At 35.2% G+C, this 12,332-nt stretch overlaps 1 pseudogene; it reads left to right on the top strand.

The window, feature by feature from the left end:
* Window positions 1-1,458: 1,458 nt before the first annotated feature.
* LOC149548327 (putative cellulose synthase A catalytic subunit 1 [UDP-forming] pseudogene) lies at window positions 1,459-2,571 on the top strand (annotated as a pseudogene).
* The last annotated feature ends 9,761 nt before the right edge of the window (window positions 2,572-12,332 follow it).

Below are 12,332 nucleotides of genomic sequence, written 5' to 3'. Positions count from 1 at the left end.
TTTCTTTTGCACATATTTTATTGTGTTTTGAAGTTGAAAAAATGTCAATTTTGATGTTTTGGAGCAAACTAGGGCCTGGATGCTCGAGGATACATTGTGGTGCACTATGGATGTGCCCAGGAAGTGCATCATAGAGTCAAGAAAACCTTGTGATGTGCTTCCTAGGTGTATCCAAAGTGCACAAGTGTCTACATCAACATTCATAAGCTTTCACATCTACCTCGAGGCTTGACAGAAGAGAATCTAGTATGAGTTGAAAACTATGCTATAATAAGATATTTCTAAAAAATATGATTACATCAAGAACAAATATAAAATGGGTGGGTTTCAACAATTTTCATTGCTTCACCATCTTGTAATGTGACAGTTTGGCTTCCAAGTAGACAATTTATATCATGCATGTTGATGTACCATGTACCTTGCTAGCGTGGTCTAACATGGTGTGATATCGAATAAAGATCCAATGTGAAAGTCATATGGATAATGTTAGAGTTCTTTCTCCAACTCTCTTGTGTTGTGCTACATAGTTGCAATCTGCTTAGAAGATGGTGTTGATGTGAGAATTCACTAGGAATAGCACAATGCCCATCAGTGCATTTAGCACATGGGGTGTTGAATGATGCCAAAGTAAGGACATGGCATGGAATTACTTGGCATGGATTATAATATATTGGGTAACCCTAAAAAAGTATTTATAGATTTCTTTGGTGTATTTCTTGTTTGTAGGTTGTTATTTCACTCTATCTAAAATTAAATTAGAATTGTTTTCTTTAGCTGAATTTATCTCATGGTTCATCACATTTAAGTGTCATTTGAGTACCTTACCATAGTTCATATTAAGTAAGAATCACTAGCACTACATACCATGTTAAGTGAGAGTGAAGGAGATCTATGAGAGAGATTAATGTAGATATTAGATGTTTTGAGGAGGTCAAAAGACTTTATCTTGATGGATAATCTTGTGATGAATAACCTTAACAGTGAGAAAGGCTCTCACATTTGCACAAAGCTTATAGAGAAAATTGGCTCTCCTATTATCCTTGAAAAAAATGTGTCCCCTATATCTTACGAGCATATGAAATATCTTTTTATTGTGGCTACTAGGCTAACATGTGAGTGAGCTTGCATGTAGAAATAGTTGGATTCAAGGCATAGAACTTGTCACCAAACACAATATATGTTGCCACACATATATTGGACACCAAATTATCTGTTGTAAAGTCTAATTTCATAGTGGTGTGAATCCATTGAAATAGCTCTTGATTATAAAGGAGACATCTTGACTAAGAATTCATCAAATTATATCAAGGGAGAATTATGGGTCAATCAAAGGACTTGAATTCCTATGGACTTGGAAATGTGGACTAGAAGGAAAGAGTAGAAAGCTTGAAACTGAAACAAGAGAAAAATATGTTGCAAATGACTAGTGGTCATTAGCATGTGCATGGAAAAGGAGATATGGATGGTATTGGCTCAAATGGTGGAAGATTGTTACTGGCTAATGAAGCACAACAACCTTTACATAGAATTTTCCCTATTTCTCCTTTCAAGCTCACTTCATACAGGATTGTGATTATTCTTCAACTTATCATCCTAGGATTTTTCTTTCACTACTATGTCATGAACCCCTTTTTAGATGTGTATCCACTATGGTTAGTCTTAGTGATATGTGAGATCCGGTTTGTTGTATGTTTGAATCTTGATCAATTTCCTAAATGGATTCTTATCAATAGGGAAACCTATCTTGTTGGATTTCTTTGAAATTTTTGTCAGCATAGTGGACCCTCTTTGATGATCCTTGTTGTTGATTATCATGTTCATAAGGTTTCATGTTCTGTATGTGATTTTGGATCTACAATGTTAACTTTTGAAGCTCTTTCATAAACTTTAGAGTTTGCAAGGAAATGGGTTCCATTCTACAAAAATTAAAACATTGTTCTAGACTTCTACTTTTCCCAAAAAAAAATTTATCTTAAGGATAAAGTACAACGTTCCTTTATAAAAGAGTGTAGAGCAATGAAGAGAGTATGAAGAGTTTAAGGTTTAGATTAATGCTCTAGTTGTCAAAGCACAAAAGGGTCCTAAAGAGGGTTTACCATGCAAGATGGAACTCCATGGCTAAGAAAAAATCCTTGGGACCATCCTACAATGATGGAAATGTACTACCCTTCTTAGTTTACATATCTCATGAGAAGAGACCTAGTTTCCAACATCGCATGAAAGTTGGTGCAATGAATGCATTGGTTCTTCTTTCTATTATCCTTAAAAATATTCGACTACTACCATATCTTGATTGTGATCAATATATAAACAATAGTAAGTATCTACAAGAGGCTACTTGTTTAATCATGAATCTTGTTATTGGAAAGAAGATGTGCTATGTGCAATTCCCTTAGAGGTTTTGATGGTATTGACCAACACAATCAATATGTGAACGGAAATACAATGTTCTTTGATATCAACTTGAAAGATATGGATTAGATCCAGGTGCCTATCTATGTTAGTACAAGGTGTTCTTTTAATAGGAAAGCTCTTATGATTATGATCTTATTCAAGAAAAAAGGACATTGATTCAAGAAAAAAGGACATTGAGAAAAATTGTTGTCATGGTCCTAGGAAAAAGGCATGAAAATAACTAACTTAATTATGGTGACAAGAAAAGAACCAAAAGAATTGAATCTACTATCCCCATATTTAGTTTGGAAGACATAGAAGAGGGTTTGGAAGGGTATGATAATTAAAAATAAATGTTTATGTTCAAGAAGATCTCAAAGAAAAGATTTTGTCAATCAAAAATGTTGATTGCAGCATCTTAATGGAAGACGGTGGCCCTCCTCAATCAACTAATCATGTATCTTTGATGAAAGAAGATATTCATGTGATCAATTGTGGATACAAAGACAAGTCAGAATAGAAAAAATATATTGGGTGGATTTATGGTTTATTTATAAAGGATATTTTTACTGGGTCTAAAATGCATCCTCGAGGATGGATTTCAATCCACTACATGCCTACTTGTCCTACATTCAAAGGATCTACACTAATAAATATTTTAGATCATTTGAATCAATTTTACAATAGTCTCATGGTTATGTTGAAATTATTCTAAATAGGCATTGGCCAATTTTCTATGGTTGCACTAGAAGGTTGAAGCCCTTGTAGAGGTTGGCATATATTAAAACTATAGTTGCTTGCATATTGTACACTGCCAACTATATGTCTTCTTAAAAATAAGTTTATCATTATTGATATTAGAAACTTTGTAAGCTTTTCATCTATTTCACTCTTTATATCCATTTTTGCAACTAGTATCTTAGAGTTGTGCTAGAGTACAGTTGAGATTGATGAATGGGGAGAAATGAGTAGTTCTGGTTAATGGAGTTGTATCAACACACTTATTTTCTATCTTTTAGGGGTTACTAAAATTTCTTGTTGGGATTGACACAAACTATATTTTTACATCTAAGTCTTCAAATGAAGATGGAGAATTTTTTTAGTTATATGCTTTCAAGTGGACTACTCTTGTAATTCCTCCAACTACATTGCTTGTTGTTATAAGAATTTTCCCTAGGGAAAAATCACACCAAGATCAAGAAGCTCAAGCACTACACAATATGGACCAATAAAGTATGATCATAATAACAATAATGAGAATATCATTGTGTACATACACACTAGAAGTTCCTATATATAAAGGCCTCTAGAATGACTAGGAGTCAACAAAGTGATAAGCCTCACAACTAAGCACATGTCCATTAAGAGTGGATTATCCTCCATTGAGTACAAAAGTTAGTTTGATGATAAGAGGATAAGCTTGGATAGGTGTGTCACGTAAAAAGATGTTGTGGACATCATGTGCTTAATTAGAGTACAAATAACTATGTTGTCTACATGACAACTTAGTTGACTCTACAAACTCATGTGTTGTAGACACCATGTGCTAAAATAAGTTGCTAACTCATGTGTTGTCAACAAGACAACTCATATGAGTATGCATACTCCTAGGTTTCTAACTAATAAATAATAAAATAATACATTAACCTAAGTAAACTTAAGTAAAGTGTAATAATAATTAATTATTTACACTAACACCCCCCCTTAAGTGCAACTTAGGGGAATGCACTTAAGCTTATGAAAGCTATGATGAAAATTCATGATGGGTCCTAACTACTAGGCCATGTTAGGTACCCATGTAAAATTGCAATGCAATATCTCTGAAAATGGAGAAAAAGGGAAAACCTCATGGGAAAAACCCTCCCCCAAAAAGAGAGATGAAAAAACAAGATGCATGGATGGATGGATTAATTAAGACCCTGCCATTACAACATACATCATGTATATACAATAGAGTAGTATGAGAAGGAAAAAACCCCATAAGAGGAAAAGGTCCCCCCCCCATAAGAGAGAAGAAGTAGAAGAAGAAGAAAGGAGACAAGATAATCCACCCCCCCCCCCCCCCCCCCCAAGTGTAGAATGCCAATCAGTGATAGTTGCTCCAAGATGAATGTAGAAGTTGATCCATGACTACTGAATAATGTTCCTCCTTTTAGGAAGAAACAATGTCATAGGTACATATAAGATACTTTCCCAATGTTTAGAAAGAATTTAAAGATGAATGGTGTCTCTAAAAACTGCTCAACTATCCTTGTATTGATATTGATGGCTGCCCCTTCCAACACTATTGAAAAGACATTGTTTGGATCTAGCAAGGATGGATGTAGAACATATCCCAAAGAGCCAACTATATCCTTGAATGATATAGAGACCTCCTACAACTGTTGTACATAAGGATCCACAATCATATCAACCTTGTAAGATTGATCATGTAGAGAATAGACAAGAGGGTCAAAGTATTCCCTTGCAACAACTAAAGAAGGATCTGCTTCATCAAAGAGAAGATGTATATCATCAATAATATCTCCCAAATCTACTATCTAGCACTCCACAAACAAACTTGAAATATTTGTCATGTAGTCATCCCCTGATGTTGGAACTAGAACACAAGGTGTACCCAACTGTACTGAATTACATGGACCTATCACTGTAGCAATGTATGCATGTGAAATTTGTTGATGTTGTGACCTCATTCTTTGTCTATAAGAAGGATCCCCCATAAGTGAACCTATTGAATCACTATCACTATTGTCACTATCAATTTCCACAATATATGAAGTATGGAGAGGATTATAGGATAAGCTTGGTGAACTTTCCTCAAAGTGAACATTCCTCTCTACGAATATCTCATGAGTCTCAGAATCCAAAACTCTATATGCCTTAACACTTTCTTCATATCCAATGAAAGTACAAGGCCATGGTGGTGGTGCCTTGCATTCTCTTGAAGATATGTGTGCCCATGTTGGACAACCAAAAACTCTGAAGTGTTTCACAACTGGTTTTCTTCTGCACCATACCTCAAAAGGAGTCATTCCATCTAAGACATTATGAGGAGACCTATTAAGGATGTGATTGGCACTACTTATAGCTTCTACCTCAAGTGATGGATCAAGAGACTTAGCTTGAATCATACAACTTTTCATTGACTTAAGAGTTCTAATCCTCATTTCTACAACACTTGTCTTTTGTGGACTAAATGCTATAGGATTCTGAAGATCAATACCCTCGAATGTCATGTCCACATTCATACAAGTCAAAAACACAACTATATTTTTTTGTTTAACACAAGAGGAAACTGAAGTTAAGATACATAACCTATCCTTAAACTTGGACATAGATTCTACCATAGAATCAAGATATAGGGTGAAGGTGGGCTTTCTCCATGAGGAGAATTTCAAATCCATGAATCACATATATTCACGTATTCTCATAAGTGGCATGCCCTTTCAAGGCTTAACAATTTTTTCCTTCTTCATACACCTTCTTATACCTCCCAAGAATGCAAGTAAATCATGAAGATCATATTCCATTAAAACACATCAAAATCATCTCCACACATGGGAGAGTTTTCTCAACTTCCTAGGTGAGCCCATCTAACCCCTTCACCCAATAATCTCTTCCCTCCCAAGGGTGAGTCATTCTTCACACCCATTTTACACAAACAATCAACATGAACAAAAGAAAAACCAAGATTCAAGAATGAAATCTCATAACCTTCTCACATTCAACACACATACAAAAGGATTCTTCATACAATCACATCTATTCCATATCAAATCTACAATGCAATGGAAGAACACTATATCAATCTATGATGAAATGAAAAGACACCATCAATCATGGATACCAACCTTACTCCAAGAAATGGTAAATGAAATTTTTAATAGAGCTCCTTATCTTCTTCCTCCAAACCCTAAATGTCTCTAAAGTTAGAGAGTGGGCAAGTGGGTTTCTAGTTTGGCCATGCCTCTATATATGACTCCCATTTTCGGATTCAATATAAAATGCATTCTTTTTGGGGTCTCCTAGGTTTCTAGGCACCCTAGGGGTCACTAATAGCCTCCTAACTCAAAGTATTATCATGGGTAGGGTTTATTTTCATCACAATTACACCTTAGAGCTACTTTTTGACCCTCACAAAGCTAGGTAAAGTCCAAATCCAATTTCCTTATGGGATAACCCTTGTTTCCCTTACTAAATCAAGGCAATTAAGTCTATTTATCAATTAAGTAATTTAACTTGAGATAAGGTGGCTACATGACCCATCTTCAAAGAACATGTTATTTTCACATAACGAGTACAAGTGTCAAGTGACACACACAAAATTCACTATACATCACACATGACATGTTCTGAATCTATTCATGAAATACATACTACACACATGCATCTCACATTTACAAAATAAACACATCAAAATGAGTTTTACAAATCTTCTAAAGATTCACCTTACCAATGTCATATTAACATTTGTTTATACCATGCTTCCTCATTAAGTTTCCATGGTTCCTTCCCTACACACTAAACTTGAGCATCAGTACTCCAATGAAAAATCACATATAAAATACATATGAAAGTAAAGGTACATAATAATTTTGTTATTCCACCATGCACATATAACACATTCCATAATTAACTTCCTATTCTCCATCATGTAAATGTAAAGCATTTAATCATTAACCCTTAAAAACAAACCGCATATTACTAACTATCCTAACAAGATCAAATTAAGCATTTGAATCACATCATAATTCCATTTCTTATCATAATAGTGAAATACTAAATAAATATCCATTAATTCATCAATTAAGCTAATTAAGTCCTAATACATACCATAATGAAAGATATCAAGATAAATAGCATCGATAAGTAGCAAAATTTACTGTCCATCAAGTATCAAAATATATATGTTGAGATATATAGTCCTAAGTAACAAAATGGAAATACAATATCTATGCTATGATGGGTCAAGGTGAGGCCTCACATCCTCCCCCCCTAGGCATGAACTTCCTCTTGGAGTTCATCGCAAAGATAGGGGTACTATGCTCTCATCTGTGTTGCATCCTCCCATGATGTCATGACCTCATCCTAATAGTCCAATTGGACTCTAACCTGGTCTAGTTGTCTCCCTCAAACTGAGAGGGTCCACCGAGCCAATATGTGAATGTGCTCCAAGGATATCTATCTATTTGACTCCACCTATAAGGCATTCCAATCTATGAGGTGAGACTCATCATAAATATACTTCTGCAATATAGAAACATGAAATACATCATGGATACATGATAGACTAGGTAGTAGGGCTAGATGGTAGGCAGCTGGTCCTATCCACTCCAAAATCTCACAGGATCCAAAAAAATGGGGTGCTAACTTAGAGCCCTTTTCATAATGGATTGGACTCTTATGAGGTCACACCCTCCAAAATACTCTATCACCCACCATGTACTCTCTATCTATCCTCTTCACATCTACATACTTCTTCTATCTATCCTAGGCCTCTTTGAGTCATTTCCTAATCTGTGTCACCTGTTGTTCCATATCCTTGACCAACTATGGTCTAATGGATACCCTATCCTCGATCTTATCCCAACTCAAGGGTGTCTTGTAGGGTCTATCATACAAAGCTTGGTAGGGTGGCATACCAATGGAAGAATGATGCCTATTATTATAGGAAAATTTGGCAAGATGCAAGTATTCCTCCCACTTAATCTAGTTATCCATCACATACATTTGCAACATATCCTCTAAAATCTGATTAACCCTCTCTATCTATCCATCTATCTAAGGATTATAAGAGGTGTTGAAGTTGAGCGTAGTGCCCAAAGCTACCTATAATTCCTTCCAAGAGGAAGATGTAAACAAGGAATCTCTATCTGAGATGATCTTCCAAGGAATGCCATGAAGTATGACAATATCTCACAAGAAAACCTATGCAATTATAGGGGCAATGAAGCTAGTCTGAACTAGTGAAAAATGGAAAACTTTGGTCAAGGTGTCAACCATCACCATGATGGCATTATGGTGATGCAATGACATCAAAAGATCAACAATGAAATCCATGGAGATAGTGTCCCACTTCCACTCTGGTATCTCGTAGGGCTACAAGAGTCCACCTAGATGTCCATGTTATACCTTAACCTTTTGACACTCAAGACATTTGGCTACAATATTAGCAATATGTATCCTCATACCTAGCCAATGATATAGTTGTCTTAAGTCAGCATGGAGTTTCATAACTCTGAGATGTGCTGCATAGGGTGCTTGAAGCACCTCTAGAATAATGAACTCACGCAAGTCCCCTATGAAGGGCACATAGATGTGCCCTTGATGTCATAATAATCCCTCAGAATCCAATGAATAATCAAAAAATTCACCCTTAAGGGGTCCCTGAGAGTGGACTATCTGATAAAATTCCACATAGAATTCATCCTCTGGTAGGTGGTGCATAATACACTCCCTCAAATGTGTGCTAATAACCATGGAAGCTAGCTCATGATGTCATCTACTCAAGGCATCGACCACTATGTTCTCCTTACCCTTAATGTAATGAACATCAAAATTATACTCAAATAGGAACTTCGTCCATCTCCTTTTCCTAGCATTGAGATTTGGTTGTGTGAAAATATACTATAAGCTATGGTGATCTAAATGAAGTTCAAATCATCACCCTAGAAGGAAATGATGCCATTGTGCCAATGCATGGACCACTGCCATGATCTTGAGATCATGAGTAGGGTAATTGAACTCATGAGCCTTAATTTTTTTAGACTCATTAGCTATGGCTTGACCCTCTTGCATAAGAATAGCTCCAATTCCATCCAAGGAAGCATTTGTGCATACTACAAAGTCCAATAAGGGTCACGTACTACTAGAATGGGAAAACTAGTGAGTGCCCTCTTGAGCTTCTAAAAGGCCTCCTCGCACTTTTTTTTCCACTCAAACTTCTTCCCCTTTCTCTAAAGAGAGGTGATAGTGTGAGCTACCCTAGAGAAACCTACCACAAATTGCCTATAGTATCCTGCTAATCCCATAAAACTTCTGACCTTTGTGTGATGCAGAGCCCTCTGTATTTATCTTCAAGGAATCTTAGTTCAACTCAAGGGATTCACAATAGGTTGGTACACCCTCAAGGAACCAAGAACATCTCAAATATTACAACAAAGAACCCAGACATTATACACCAATAAAGACAACATCTTCACTCACACAATCAGATTTCTATGTCTGATTGTATTGTTGATAACTTCAGTTCTAAATATCTTCTTGAAAAACCCTTTGTATAAATTGTTCCAAACTTGGTATAGTAAAACATATTCAAATATGGTACCCATAAAATAAACCAATTACAAGTTATGGTATTTGTATCAAGACCCATTTTCTCTGTCATAAACTAGAACCAAAACTGGTAACCCTACCTAGGGCATCACATAATGTTCACAAAACAAATTCAAATAAACCAAAACCAATTCCACATCATCCATTTGTGAGTATAGTTTCCAAATCTGTAAGCCATTAATTTATCCAATACATAAATCAATTTATAAGCACAAATATTTGCCTACAACACCATTGAAGGCATTTAAAAACCAGTTTTCATTCACATCTTCATAAGTTTCACAAATCTATATAAAAACAACCCAAACCAAAAGGAAATGAAATTTAATTCATGTATATTTTCAATGAATATTTTTAGAGGTCTTTATTTTCCAAAATATTCCTGTACCAAACATTTCAATCTAACTGTAGTTGGGCATTCTCAAATCTGCAATTTACAAGCTTTGCCAAAACCTGCATAACTTCTTCATTTCTAAATGAAAAAAATCCAAACCAAATCCAAAAGAAATTTTATTCACTTCTCTATCAAAATATACAAAATTTACATGGTTTCCAGGCTTTACATTGTCGTACAAGACCTAGAACCAACACTAAAATAGAAAACCAATCAAAATAACAACTTAGGATGTTACCAAATTTATTTCAAAATGTATCTATTCCTTTCATTAATGCTTTGGTTTGACCTTACATATAGTTTTATAGATTTTTTGGTTGGTTATAACTTCCAAACCACCCTTTAAACCAACCCATTACATTCTTTTGACCCTTTTGCATTTTTGGCAACATTTTATGCACTTTATGCATTTTTACATTACAAATTTCATACAAACCCAACCTAGACCAACATTATGACTCAAATGACTTTAGATGGATGTCAATAGATCCATTCACCAATTAAATAAACATTTTTGCATTATTTATCATATTAAGACCTCCTTTGACAACTTATTACAAATGGCTTCTCTTTGTCTTCTTGAAATTTAGGTGCCTCTGCACCATACTCCCAACCTTGAAAAGTTTCCAAGTCCCTTGGAAACATGGAATCAATAACCTGCAAGAAAAAATATTAGATCAAAATCCTCATCTTTTCCTTTGCCTCTTCATGCCTTTATCACCATCATCTTTTCCCTTAAGGATACAGGACTATCCTCAAAATCATCTTCTCAAATACTCCTTTTAGTGGAGCATTAATGGCTGCAACTTTCACGGTGCTTTATCAGTAAGAGATCCATCTTTACCATTGTTTTTTCAAACTCACCACAAACAACTCTCCCCTATGCCTCACCTAGGAGTCCTCCTCTTTGCCTCTCTCCCTAGTCTCTTGGAAATCAACTAGACCAATCCATGGCCCTTGACCATTCATCTTACCCAATAGTAGATCCTGGAAGATGCCTCACCTTCTTTGTGCCATGCACCTTCTACCCAGCTTTATATCCATTGGAGAATGGTTATGATAGACCTTCTCTTGTCTACCCATACATCCCAACCTTCATGTGCAGCAATATGGATAAGCACCTACAACCAAAACTCATCAACAAAACAAATACAAATTCTTCAAGGTCCTGGTGTGGATTGCCTCCCTCAGTGCTCTACCCACACACTCAAGATCTTCAAGCTCTGATACCAATCTGATGTAGAGCCCTCTGTATTTATCTTCAAAGAATCTTATTTCAACTCAAGGAATTCACAATAGGCTGGTACAACCTCAAGGAACCAAGAACATCTCAAATATTACAACAAAGAACCCTGACATTATACACCAATAAAGACAACATCTTCACTCACACAATCAGATTTCTATGTCTGCTTGAGTTGTTCATAACTTTAGTTCTAAATATTTTATTGAAAAACCCTTTGGATAAATTGTTTCAAACTGGGTATAGTAAAACATATTCAAATATGGTACCCATCCAATAAACCAATTACAAGTTATGGTCTTTGTATCAAGACCCATTTTCTCTGTCATAAACCAGAACCAAAACTGGTAACCCTGCCTAGGGCATCACATAACATTCACAAAAAAAATTCAAATAAACCCAAACCAATTCCAAATCATCCATTTGTGAGTCTAGTTTCCAAATATGTAATTCATTAATTTATCCAATACATAAATCAATGTATAAGCACAAATCTTTGTCTGCAACACCATTGAAGGCATTTAAAAACCAGCTTTCATTCAAATCTTCATAACTTTCACAAATATATATAAAAACAACCCAAATAAAAAGGAAATGAAAGTTAATTCATGTATATTTACAATGAATATTTTTAAAGGTCTTTATTTTCCAAAATATTCCTGTACCAAATGTTTCAATCTGACTGTAGTTGGGCATTCTCAAATCTGCAATTTACAAGCTTTGCCAAAACCTGCATAACTTCTTCATTTCTAAATGAAACAAATCCAAACCAAATTCAAAAGAAATTTTATTCACTTCTCTATCCAAATATACAAAATTTACATTATTTCCAAGCTGTAAATTGTCGTACAAGACCTGGAACCAACACTAAAACAAAAAACCAATCAAAATAACAACTTAGGATATTACCAAATTTCTTTCAAAATGTATCTATTCCTTTCATTAATGCTTTGATTCGACCTTAAA

The sequence above is a fragment of the Cupressus sempervirens genome, chromosome 7 (assembly GCF_028749045.1).
Source record: "Cupressus sempervirens isolate cs-2001-9-10 chromosome 7, ASM2874904v1, whole genome shotgun sequence".
Taxonomy (NCBI): domain Eukaryota; kingdom Viridiplantae; phylum Streptophyta; class Pinopsida; order Cupressales; family Cupressaceae; genus Cupressus; species Cupressus sempervirens.
The sequence above is the reverse complement of the archived record's forward strand: the minus strand, read 5'-3'. Positions and strand labels throughout refer to the sequence as shown.